This window comes from Rhinoraja longicauda, chromosome 3, assembly GCF_053455715.1.
Source record: "Rhinoraja longicauda isolate Sanriku21f chromosome 3, sRhiLon1.1, whole genome shotgun sequence".
Taxonomy (NCBI): Eukaryota; Metazoa; Chordata; class Chondrichthyes; order Rajiformes; family Arhynchobatidae; genus Rhinoraja; species Rhinoraja longicauda.
In genome coordinates, this window is record NC_135955.1 from 6288258 (window position 1) to 6299568 (window position 11311).

Here is an 11311-nt window from a genome sequence, read left to right on the forward strand (position 1 = left end):
CCATCAGCCCAGTAAACAACCTTGTGAAGCTTCATTGCATTCCCTCTATTGCAAGTGCATGCTTCCTTAGGCAGGCAGACCAGACCTGTACATAATATTCCAGCTGTGGTCCTATTGATGTTCTATAGAACTGGGGAACAACCTCTCCATTCTTCTACTCAAGTTCTCCTGCATTTTGTGAGCAAGAGCAATCTTGGGCCCCATATCTGAGGAAGGACGTGCTGGCTCTGGAGAGGATCCAGAGGAGGTTTATAAGAACGATCCCAGGAATGACTGGGTTAATCTATGATGAGCGTTTGTTGGCACTGGGCCTGTACTCGCTGGAGTTTAGAAGAATGAGGGGGGACCTCATTGAAACTTACCGAACATTGAAAGGCTTGGATAGAGTGGATGTGGAGAGGATGTTTCCACTGGTGGGAGAGTCTGGGACCAGAGGTCACAGCCTCAGAATTAAAGGACGTTCCTTCAGGAAGGAGATGAGGAGGAATTTCTTTACTCAGAGGGCTGTGGAGGCCAAGTCAGTGGATATTTTTAAGGCAGTTAGATAGATTCTTGATCAGTGCGGGTGTCAGGGATTACGGGGAGAAGGCAGGAGAATGGGGTTAGGAGGGAGAGATAGATCAATAGATGCTATTGAGGGCGTGCAGCGTAGGTTTACTAGGTTAATTCCCGAAATGGCGGGACTGTCATATGTTGAAAGACTGGAGCGACTAGGCTTGTATACACTGGAATTTAGAAGGATGAGAGGGGATCTTATCGAAACATATAAGATTATTAAGGGGTTGGACACGTTAGAAGCAGGAAACATGTTCCCAATGTTGGGGGAGTCCAGAACCAGGGGCCACAGTTTAAGAATAAGGGGTAGGCCATTTAGAACGGAGATGAGGAAAAACTTTTTCAGTCAGAGAGTTGTGAATCTGTGGAATTCTCTGCCTCAGAAGGCAGTGCAGGCCAATTGTCTGAATGCATTCAAGAGAGAGCTAGATAGAGCTCTTAAGAATAGCGGAGTCAGGGGGTATGGGGAGAAGGCAGGAACGGGGTACTGATTGTGGATGATCAGCCATGATCACAGTGAATGGTGGTGCTGGCTCGAAGGGCCGGATGGCCTCCTCCTGCACCTATTGTCTATTTTCTATTGGCTATTGAGAATGTTGTTAGGAGGGAGAGATGGATCAGACAATAGACAATAGGTGCACGAGTAATTGAAGCTGTGCCATGATTGAATGGCGGAGTAGATTGATGGGCCGAATGGTCTAATTCTGCTCCTATTACTTATGACCTTGCGACCTTATAATTGTTAACACACCTTTTGCCTTCGTGGGTAGACGCAAAATGCTGGAGTAACTCAGCGGGTCGGACAGCATCTCTGGAGAACACGGATAGGTGACGTTTCACAGAGTGCTGGAGTAACTCAGCGGGTCAGGCAGCATCTCTGGAGAACGTGGATAGGTGACGTTTCACAGAGTGCTGGAGTAACTCAGCGGGTCAGGCAGCATCTCTGGAGAAAAAGGGACAAATGTCTGGTTGGGATCCTTCTTCAGACTTTTTGCCTTTTGCCTTCTTCATTGCTGGTAGTGTAACGCTGGACAAGAGGTCCAAGCAGCATGCTGGCCACAGCTCAGTTCCCCTTGCACGCCCATCGCCAGGCTGTGACAAGCCAGCATGTGCAGCCCTTGTCAGTCTGTGCAGTTGTAACCAGGCAACTGAATACAGTTTTGGTCTCCTGATTTAATCTGAGGAAGGACATTCTTGCTATTGAGGGAGCGCAGCGTAGGTTCACCAGGTTAATTCCCGGAACTGACACATGACGAAAGAATGGGTCGGATGGGCTTGTATTCACTGGAATTTAGAAGGATGAGAGGGGACCTCATATATAAGATATTAAAAACATATACAATTCTTAAGGGATTGGACAAGGCTAGATGCAGGAAGAATGTTCCCGATGTTGGGGGAGTCCAGAACAAGGGGCCACAGTTTAAGAATAAGGGGTGGGCGATTTAGGACTGAGATGTTATGAATTTGTGGAATTCTCTGCCACAGAAGGCAGTGGGGGCCAATTCTCTGAATGCATTCAAGAGAGAGCTACATAGAACTCTTAAGGATAGCGGAGTCAGGGTGTATGGGGAGAAGGCAGGAACGGGGTACTGATTGAAAAATGATCAGCCATGATCTCATTGAATAGTGGTGCTGGCTCGAAGGGCCGAATGGCCTCCTCCTGCACCTATTGTCTACGTTTCTATGTTTCTATGAATCATCCCACCACAACCAGAGAGCAGTGCTGAACTACCAGGCACCTCTTTGGAGACCTTCGGACTATCATTGATCGGACTTCGCTGGCTTTACCTTGCGCTAAAAGTTTTATTCCCTTATCGTGTATCTAAACGCTGTAAATCGATCGATTGTAATCACGTATTGTCTTTCCACTGGCTGGTTAGCACGCAGCAAAAGCTTTTCACTGTACCTCGGTACACATGACAATAAACTAAACTGCAAATGATAAAAACTGAGGGAGATTTGGGCTTAAAAAGAGGATTGTTGGCAATTATGGATCACAAACTCCAATCCAGTGTGGATGTAAACAATGAGAATATTCATTGTTTCTTCCCTGCCTTCCCTCACCCTCCTATCACCCCCTTCCTGCATCTTCAAGTATTAAAGCTTAGCAATGTACACATATTACCTCCTGTTTTATCTCGCCCTGAATTCTCCTTCAACCTCCGTGAAGTCCTGTGTCAGGGTTTTGCCCATCTCTTTCACAGCGATAGCCTTCGCTCAGTCCGCCTTAACCACCTTCGCTCAGTCCGCCTTAACCAACCTGATCTCCCGGTGGCTCAGCACTTCAACTCCCCCTCCCACTCCCAGTCTGACCTTTCTGTCCTGGGCCTCCTCCATTGTCAGAGTGAGGCCCAGCGCAAATTGGAGGAACAGCACCTCATATTTCGCTTGGGCAGCTTACACCCCAGCGGTACGAACATTGACTTCTCTAATTTCAGATAGTCCCTGCTTTCCCCCTCTCTCCATTCCCCTTCCCAGTTCTCCCACTAGTCTTCCTGTCTCCGACCACATCGTATCTTTGTCCCGCCCCCTCCCCTGACAACAGTCTGAAGAAGGGTCTCGACCCGAAACGTCACCCATTCCTTCTCTCCCGAGATGCTGCCTGACCTGCTGAGTTACTCCAGCATTTTGTGTCTGCCTTCGATTTGAACCAGCATCATCTGCAGTTAATTTCCTGCTCGTTTAGTTTAATTTAGTTTAGTTTAGTTTAGAGATGCAGGGCGGAAACAGGCCCTTCGGCCCATCGAGTGCGTGCTGACCAACAGTGCTCCCTGTACACTGCTTCTACTACTGCTGGACACTGCTGTACTAGGGAGTACAGAGAAGGTTCACCAGATTGATTCCTGGGATGGCAGGACTTTCATATGAAGAAAGACTGGATAGACTCGGCTTGTACTCGCTGGAATTTAGAAGATTGAGGGGGGATCTTATAGAAACTTACAAAATTCTTAAGGGGTTGGACAGGCCAGATGCAGGAAGATTGTTCCCGATGTTGGGGAAGTCCAGAACAAGGGGTCACAGTTTAAGGATAAGGGGGAAGTCTTTTAGGACCGAGATGAGAACGTTTTTTTTCACACAGAGAGTGGTGAATCTGTGGAATTCTCTGCCACAGAAGGTAGTTGAGGCCAGTTCATTGGCTATATTTAAGAGGGAGTTAGATGTGGCCATTGTGGCTAAAGGGATCAGGGGTATGGAGAGAAGGCAGATACAGGATACTGAGTTGGATGATCAGCCATGATCATATTGAATGGCGGTGCAGGCTCGAAGGGCCGAATGGCCTACTCCTGCACCTATTTTCTATGTTTCTATGTTTCTATTCTACATTCCGGGAACAATTTCACAGAGACCAATTAACGTACAAATCCGCAACGTCTGTGGAATGTGGGAGGAAACCGGAAAACCGGGAGAAAATCCCCGTGATGAACCTGCAAACTCCGCACAGACAGCACCCATAGTTGGGATTGAGCCCGGATGTCTGGTGCAGTAGGGCAGCAACTCTACCGCTGCGCCACCGTGCTGCCCTCTGTGACGTCCTTGATTGTAAAATGCCTTGGGGCATCCTGAACGTGTAAAAGCTTTTATATAAAGATAAAGCTTTTTCAATTAAAAAAGGGGGGAAGGTAACACAATTAGATATTTACAACCCTTTTAAAATACAAGGCCAAGTGACACTTTTAGGCCCGGATGATTTATTGATGTGGAGTTGCTGTTCTTTGCTCGCTCGGATGAATGTTCCCTCTCAGGACTAAGAGTGAGAAGAACGGAGAGATGAAGGAATACACTGGAATTTAGAAGGATGAGAGGAGATCTTATCGAAACGTATAAGATTATTAAGGGGTTGGACACGTTAGAGGCAGGAAACATGTTCCCAATGTTGGGGGAGTCCAGAACAAGGGGCCACAGTTTAAGAATAAGGGGTAGGCCATTTAGAACGGAGATGAGGAAGAACTTTTTCAGTCAGAGAGTGGTGAAGGTGTGGAATTCTCTGCCTCAGATGGCAGTGGAGGCCAATTCTCTGAATGCATTCAAGAGAGAGCTAGATAGAGCTCTTAAGGATAGCGGAGTCAGGGGGTATGGGGAGAAGGCAGGAACGGGGTACTGATTGAGAATGATCAGCCATGATCACATTGAATGGCGGTGCTGGCTCGAAGGGCCGAATGGCCTACTCCTGAACCTATTGTTTATGAAAGTGAAAAGTAGCCAAAAAACAGCGTCCACATCGCCTGGTATTTTACATCAGTTTCTGAGGTAAGAATTCATGTATAAAGGTCATAAGTGATAGGAGTAGAATTAAATGAGACCATTCGGCCCATCAAGTCTACTCCGCCATTCAATCATGGCTGATCTATCGCTCCCTCCTTAACCCCATTCTCCTGCCTTCTCCCCATTACCTCCGTCATCCTCACTAACCAAAATCTATCTATCTACCTATCTCCGCCTTAAAGATATCCACTGATTTGGCCTCCACAGCAAAGAATTGGGGCAAAGAATTCCACAGATTCACCACCCTCTGACCAAAGAAATTTCTCCTTATCTCCTTCTAAAAAAAAAGGCCTTTAATTCTGAGGCTGTGACCTCTAGTCCTAAACTCTCCCACTAGTGGAAACATCCTCTCCACATCCACTCTATCCAGGCCATTCACTATTCTGTATGTTTCAATGAGGTTCCCCCCTCATTCTTCTAAACTCCAGCGAGTACAGGCCCAGTGCTGTCCAATGCTCATCATGGGTTAACCCACTCATTCCTGGGATCGTTCTTGTAAAACCTTCTCTGGACCCTCTCCAGGGCCAGCAAGTCCTTCCTCAGATATGGGACCCAAAATTGCTCACAGTACTCCAGATGTTGCCCGACCAGCGCCTTGTAGAGCCTCAGCGTTTCAATTCAAAGAAAGGAAATCTGCTTTCCTTATGTTACCTGCGTCATATTGATTCCAAACCCATCAATGTGATCGACTTTTAACGGCCTACTCAATTCATGACCTATTGGACAGTTGTCAATACATTTATACACTGCCAGCAATACCTGCAACCTGTGAGTGAATAAATAGTCAATAATTTTTAAAAATCTCATTATAACCAATGGATCCAATGATGCTCATCTGCAGATAGACACAAAGTGCTGGGTCCTTCTACAGTTGTACCGGGCCCTAGTGAGATCGCACCTGGAGTACTGTGTGCAGTTGTACAGGGCCCTGGTGAGATCGCACCTGGAGTACTGTGTGCAGTTGTACCGGGCCCTGGTGAGACCGCACCTGGAGTACTGTGTGCAGTTTTGGTCTCCACATTTGAGGAAGGATATTCTTGCTATTGAGGGCGTGCAGCGTAGGTTCACTAGGTTAATTCCCGGAATGGCGGGACTGTCGTATGTTGAAAGGCTGGAACAATTAGGCTTGTATACACTGGAATTTAGAAGGATGAGGGGGGATCTTATTGAAACATATAAGATAATTAAGGGGATTGGACACATTAGAGGCAGGAAACATGTTCCCAATGTTGGGGGAGTCCAGAACAAGGGGCCACAGTTTAAGAATAAGGGGTAGGCCATTTAGAACGGAGATGAGGAAGAACTTTTTCAGTCAGAGAGTGGTGAAGGTGTGGAATTCTCTGCCTCAGAAGGCAGTCGAGGCCAATACTCTGAATGCATTCAAGAGAGAGCTAGATAGAGATCTTAAGGGTAGCAGAGTCAGGGGGTATGGGGAGAAGGCAGGAACGGGGTACTGATTGAGAGTGACCAGCCATGATCGCATTGAATAGCAGTGCTGGCTCAAAGGGCTGAATGGCCTACTCCTGCACCTATTGTCTATTGTCTATTGTCTATTGTCACTCAGCGGGTCGGGCAGCATCTCTGGAGAGAAGGAACGGGTACGTTTCGGGTCGAGGCCCTGCTTCAGACTCAGAGTCGGGGAACGAGAAACGAGAGATATAGACGGCGATGTAGAGAGATATAGAACAAATGAATGAAAGATACGTAAAAGAGTAACGATGATAAAGGAAACATTGCCATTCTTGAAAGACTGGAGTGACTAGGCTTATATTACTCTGGAATTTAGAAGGATGAGAGGGGATCTTATTGAAATATATAAGATTAGTGAGGGATTGGACATGCTAGAGGCAGGAAACATGTTGGGGGAGTCCCGAACCAGGGGCCACAGTTCAATAATAAGGGGTAGGCCATTTAGATCGGAGATGAGGAAAAACTTTTTCACTCAGTGAGTTGTGAAGCTGTGGAATTCCCTGCCTCAGAAGGTAGTGGAGGCCAATTCCCTGGATGCTTTCAAGAGGGAGCTAGATAGAGCTCTTAATGATAGCGGAGTCAGGGGGTATGGGGAGAAGGCAGGAACGGGGTACTGATTGTGGATGATCATCCGTGATCACGGTGAATGGCGGTGCTGGCTCGAAGGACCGAATGGCCTCCTCCTGCACCTATTGTCTATTGTTATTGTTAGCTGTTTGCTATGTGAGAACGAGAAGCTGGTGCGACTTGAATGGGGGAGTGATGGAGAGAGAGGGATTAATGCCGGGGTTATTTGAAGTTAGAGAAGTCATTGTTCATACCGCTGGGGTGTAAGCTGCCCAAGCGAAATATGAGGTACTGTTCCCCCAATTTGCATTCGGCCTGACTCTGACAGGTGGAGGAGGCCCAGGACAGAAAGGCCAGTGTGGGAATGGGAAGGAGAATTAAAGGCTTTAGCAACCGGGAGATCAGGTAGGTTCAGGTGAACTGACCGAAGGTGTTCAGCGAAACGATCGCCCACAGTCTACGTTCGGTCACGGCGATGTAATCCGCGACGTGGTCTCGCTAGTCTGCAATCGTCTTTCCCGGCAGATTCCCTCCCCGCAGGCCGTGGGCTCGGCGGGGACCAGAGCCCCCGCGGGGTTCCTGGAGCCCGTGGGTGAGGTCGGTGCCTGCTCGCCGCGGTCTCGACCCGAAACGTCACCCATTCCTTCTCTCCAGAGATGCTGCCCGACCCGTTGAGGAGTCTGGAGAGGACTCGGCCAGAGGGGCGTTAGCGGGGGGTGGTGGGCACGGCGGTCAATCATGGCGCCGACCGACGGACGAAAACGGACTGTGTGGAAGTGCGGAAAGGGACAAAGGGGGCGGGGGAAGAGCAACGAGGACCCGACGTGGGGTGGGTGGGGGAGGGGTGAAGGTTGGGGTTAGGGGGAGAACAAAGGGGGGTACCTCACAACTTCGTCAGCGCCCATATCATCTTGAAAGAAAAACGTGTTTGTAGACCGCGTAAGGGAAATCAGAATTGACCTAGTTGTCATCAGATAATTAAAGTTTGCCAATTTTAAAGTCATTGCTTATTAATCATTTTAATCATTCTAATCACATTGGGAGCAGTATAATTTTTCATTTAGCTGAAGTTCTTTCCCTGGCGAATCGCCTTTTTGAGCGCGGTCGTTAGAAGGTTTTACATGTCTCTTCTAAATTACTTCAGTACTTGTAAGTGGAACTGTTTTTTTTAAAAAAAAGTTTGATTAAAGTCTACTAATGGGAACGGAGCTAGTTTTCGTGTAGTTAGATTCACCAATTAACTTTTATTTACGAATTGTTACTTTTTGCAGTCAACAGTGATAGGAGTAAAATGAGGCCATTCGGCCCATCAGGTCCTCTCCGCCGTTCAATCACGGCTGATTTACCTCTCCCTCCTGACCAAAGACAAACAGAGCATTTGGCCCGGTGGCGCAGCTGTAGAGTTGCTGCCTTACAGCGAATGCAGCGCCGGAGACTCAGGTTCGATCCTGACTACGGGCGCCGTCTGTACGGAGTTTGTACGTTCTCCCCGTGACCTGCGTGGGTTTTCTCTGAGATCTTCGGTTTCCTCCCACACTCCAAAGACGTACAGGTTTGTAGGTTAATTGACTGGGCAAATGTAAAAATTGTCCCTAGTGTGTGTAGGATAGTGTTAATGTGCGGGGATCGCTGGGCGGCGCGGACCCGGTGGGCCGAAGGGCCTGTTTCCGCGCTGTATCTCTAAATCTAAAAATCTAGAGCAGAGCAAGATAGGCCACTCGTCCCTAAAAACCGTAGTAGGTCACGGTGCCATTTTAGTCGGCAGAAACTTGCGGAAACAACTAAAGAGAAAAATAACAAAAACCTGTGAATTGATAGATGAGATATATTCTGCATTTTAATGGTATCATCACACATACTGTTCCCCCACAACACTGATTACACTGCGAGAGGCAGAACGGACGGCGGGTTTGCTTACTAAAATGGCGGATGTCACGCTCCTTTGCGTACTACACTTCAGTTTAGGCGCTTTCAATGGAGTGGTCCATCTTGCTCCTCTAGTATCTTTGCTCCTCGCCCCCATTCTCCTGCCTTCTCCCCATAACCCCTGACACCCGCACTGATCACGAATCTATCTACCTCTGCCTTAAAGGTGAAGTTTAGAACATGGAACATCCAGTAGGACGGTAGAGAAGAGGAACAAGCCCTTCCTCTCATAACGTCTGGGCTGAAGCCAAGTTAAACTATGCTCCTCTGCCTGCATGTGATCCAAAAGCCTCACAAATGCCACATCGTGCCAAATCGTGCCTGCCTCCTCCACCGACCCCTGGCAGCACGTCCCGGGCACCCACCAATCAGTAGAAAACTGACACCACTGCCGCCTCACAGCTCCAGAGACCAGGGGATTCGATCCTGAGCCCGGTTGCCATCTGTGAGAAGTTTACATGTTCTCCCCCAAGGTGGACACAAAATGCTGGAGTAACTCAGCGGGTCAGGCAGCGTCTCGGGAGAGAAGGAATGGGTGTCGAGACCCTTCTTCAGACTGAGAAATGGGTGACGATTCGGGTCGAGACCCTTCTTCAGACTGAGGAATGGGTGACGTTCCAGGTCGAGACCCTTCCTCAGACTGAGGAATGGGTGACGTTTCGGGTCGGGACCCTTCTTCACACTGAGGAATGGGTGACGTTTCGGGTCGAGACCCTTCCTCAGACTAAGGAATGGGTGACGTTTCGGGTCGAGACCCTTCCTCAGACTAAGGAATGGGTGACGTTTCGGGTCGAGACCCTTCTTCAGACTAAGGAATGGGTGACGTTTTGGATCGAGACCCTTCTTCACACTGAGGAATGGGTGACGTTTCGGGTCGAGACCCTTCCTCAGACTAAGGAATGGGTGACGTTTTGGATCGAGACCCTTCTTCAGACTGAGGAATGAGTGGCGTTTCGGGTCGAGACCTCCCTGGGACCGCGTGGGTTTCCTCCGGGTGCTCTGGTTTCTTCTCACACCCCTGAGGCGTGGTGTGGATTTGCGGGTTCATTGGCCTGTGTGAACATTGCCCCCTGATGAATGGTGAGTGGAGGAGAAGGTGGGATGACATAGAACCTGTTGTGAAGGGGTGGTCGATGGGCAGTGTGGGCTTGGAGGGCCGAAGGGGCCCGTTTCCATGGTGTATCTCTGGAGCTGCACTTTAACAAGCCTGGGGCACTTTATCCAGAGTTTTCCAATCAATTGCAGAAGGTTTTACGTAATTCACGGACAAGGGGGATGGGCTTTATAATTCTGAGAAGCACAGACATTCCCCAACTTACAAAATAGGCGACTTATGTAACCGGCACTTATAACAACATCTCTGTACTCAAGTCCCTACTTGAATCAGGGCAGTTTGTAATTCCCCCAAAACTGTGCCATCGTTCAAGCCGGCAAACTCAATCACTCAAGTGCTTACCCAGAAGGCAACTCATTGAAACCTAGAAACATGAAAAATAGGTGCAGGAGTAGGCCATTCGGCCCTTCGAGCCAGCACCGCCATTCAACATGATCCAAAATCAGCACCCCTTTCCTGCTTTCTCCCCATATCCCTTGATTCCGTTAGCCCGAAGAGCTACATGCAACTCTCTCTTGAAAGCATCCAGAGAATCGGCCTCCACTGCCCTCTGTGGCAGAGAATTCCACAGATTCACAACCCTCTGGGTGAAAACGTTTTTCCTCCTCTCAGTCCTATAAAGGTCGAATCGGTAGTAAGGAAGGCAATTTCGAGGACTGGAAAATCAAAAACAGGGATGTAATGCTGAGGCTCAATAAGGCGCTGGTCAGGCCACATTTGGAGCATTGTGAGCAATTTTGGGCCCCATATCTGAGGAAGGATGTGCTGGCTCTGGAGAGGGTCCAGAGGAGGTTTACGAGAACGATCCCAGGAATGAGTGGGTTAACATATGATAATAATAATAATAATAATGTATTTTATTTATATAGCGCTTTTCATATACTCAAAGATGCTTTACACAGATTTAGAGAACATAGGGAAATGAATAAATAGATAAATAAGTAAATAAATAAACGAACAGAGAAAGGAGACAGAAGGTGAGGTGACCTTCAGTGGTTGAAGGCAGTACTGAACAGGTGAGACTTCAGCGATGTTTTGAATGTGGTGAGTGTGGAGGAGTCTCTAACGGTTTGGGGTAGTGAGTTCCATAGGGTGGGAGCAGCGATGGAGAAAGCCCTGTCCCCCCAGGATCTGAGTTTGGTCCGGATGTGGGGGGATAGGAGATTGGCAGCAGCAGAGCGGAGGGTGCAGGTGGGAGTGTGCCTGTGGAGGAGGCGTTTGTCGGCACTGGGCCTGTACTCGCTGGAGTTTAGAAGGATGAGGGGGGACCTCATTGAAACTTACCAAATAGTGAAAGGCTTAGATAGAGTGGATGTGGAAAGGATGTTTCCACTGGTGGGAGAGTCTAGGACCAGAGGGCACAGCCTCAGAATTAAGGGGCGCTCTTTTAGAAAGGAGATGAGGAGGAACTTCTTT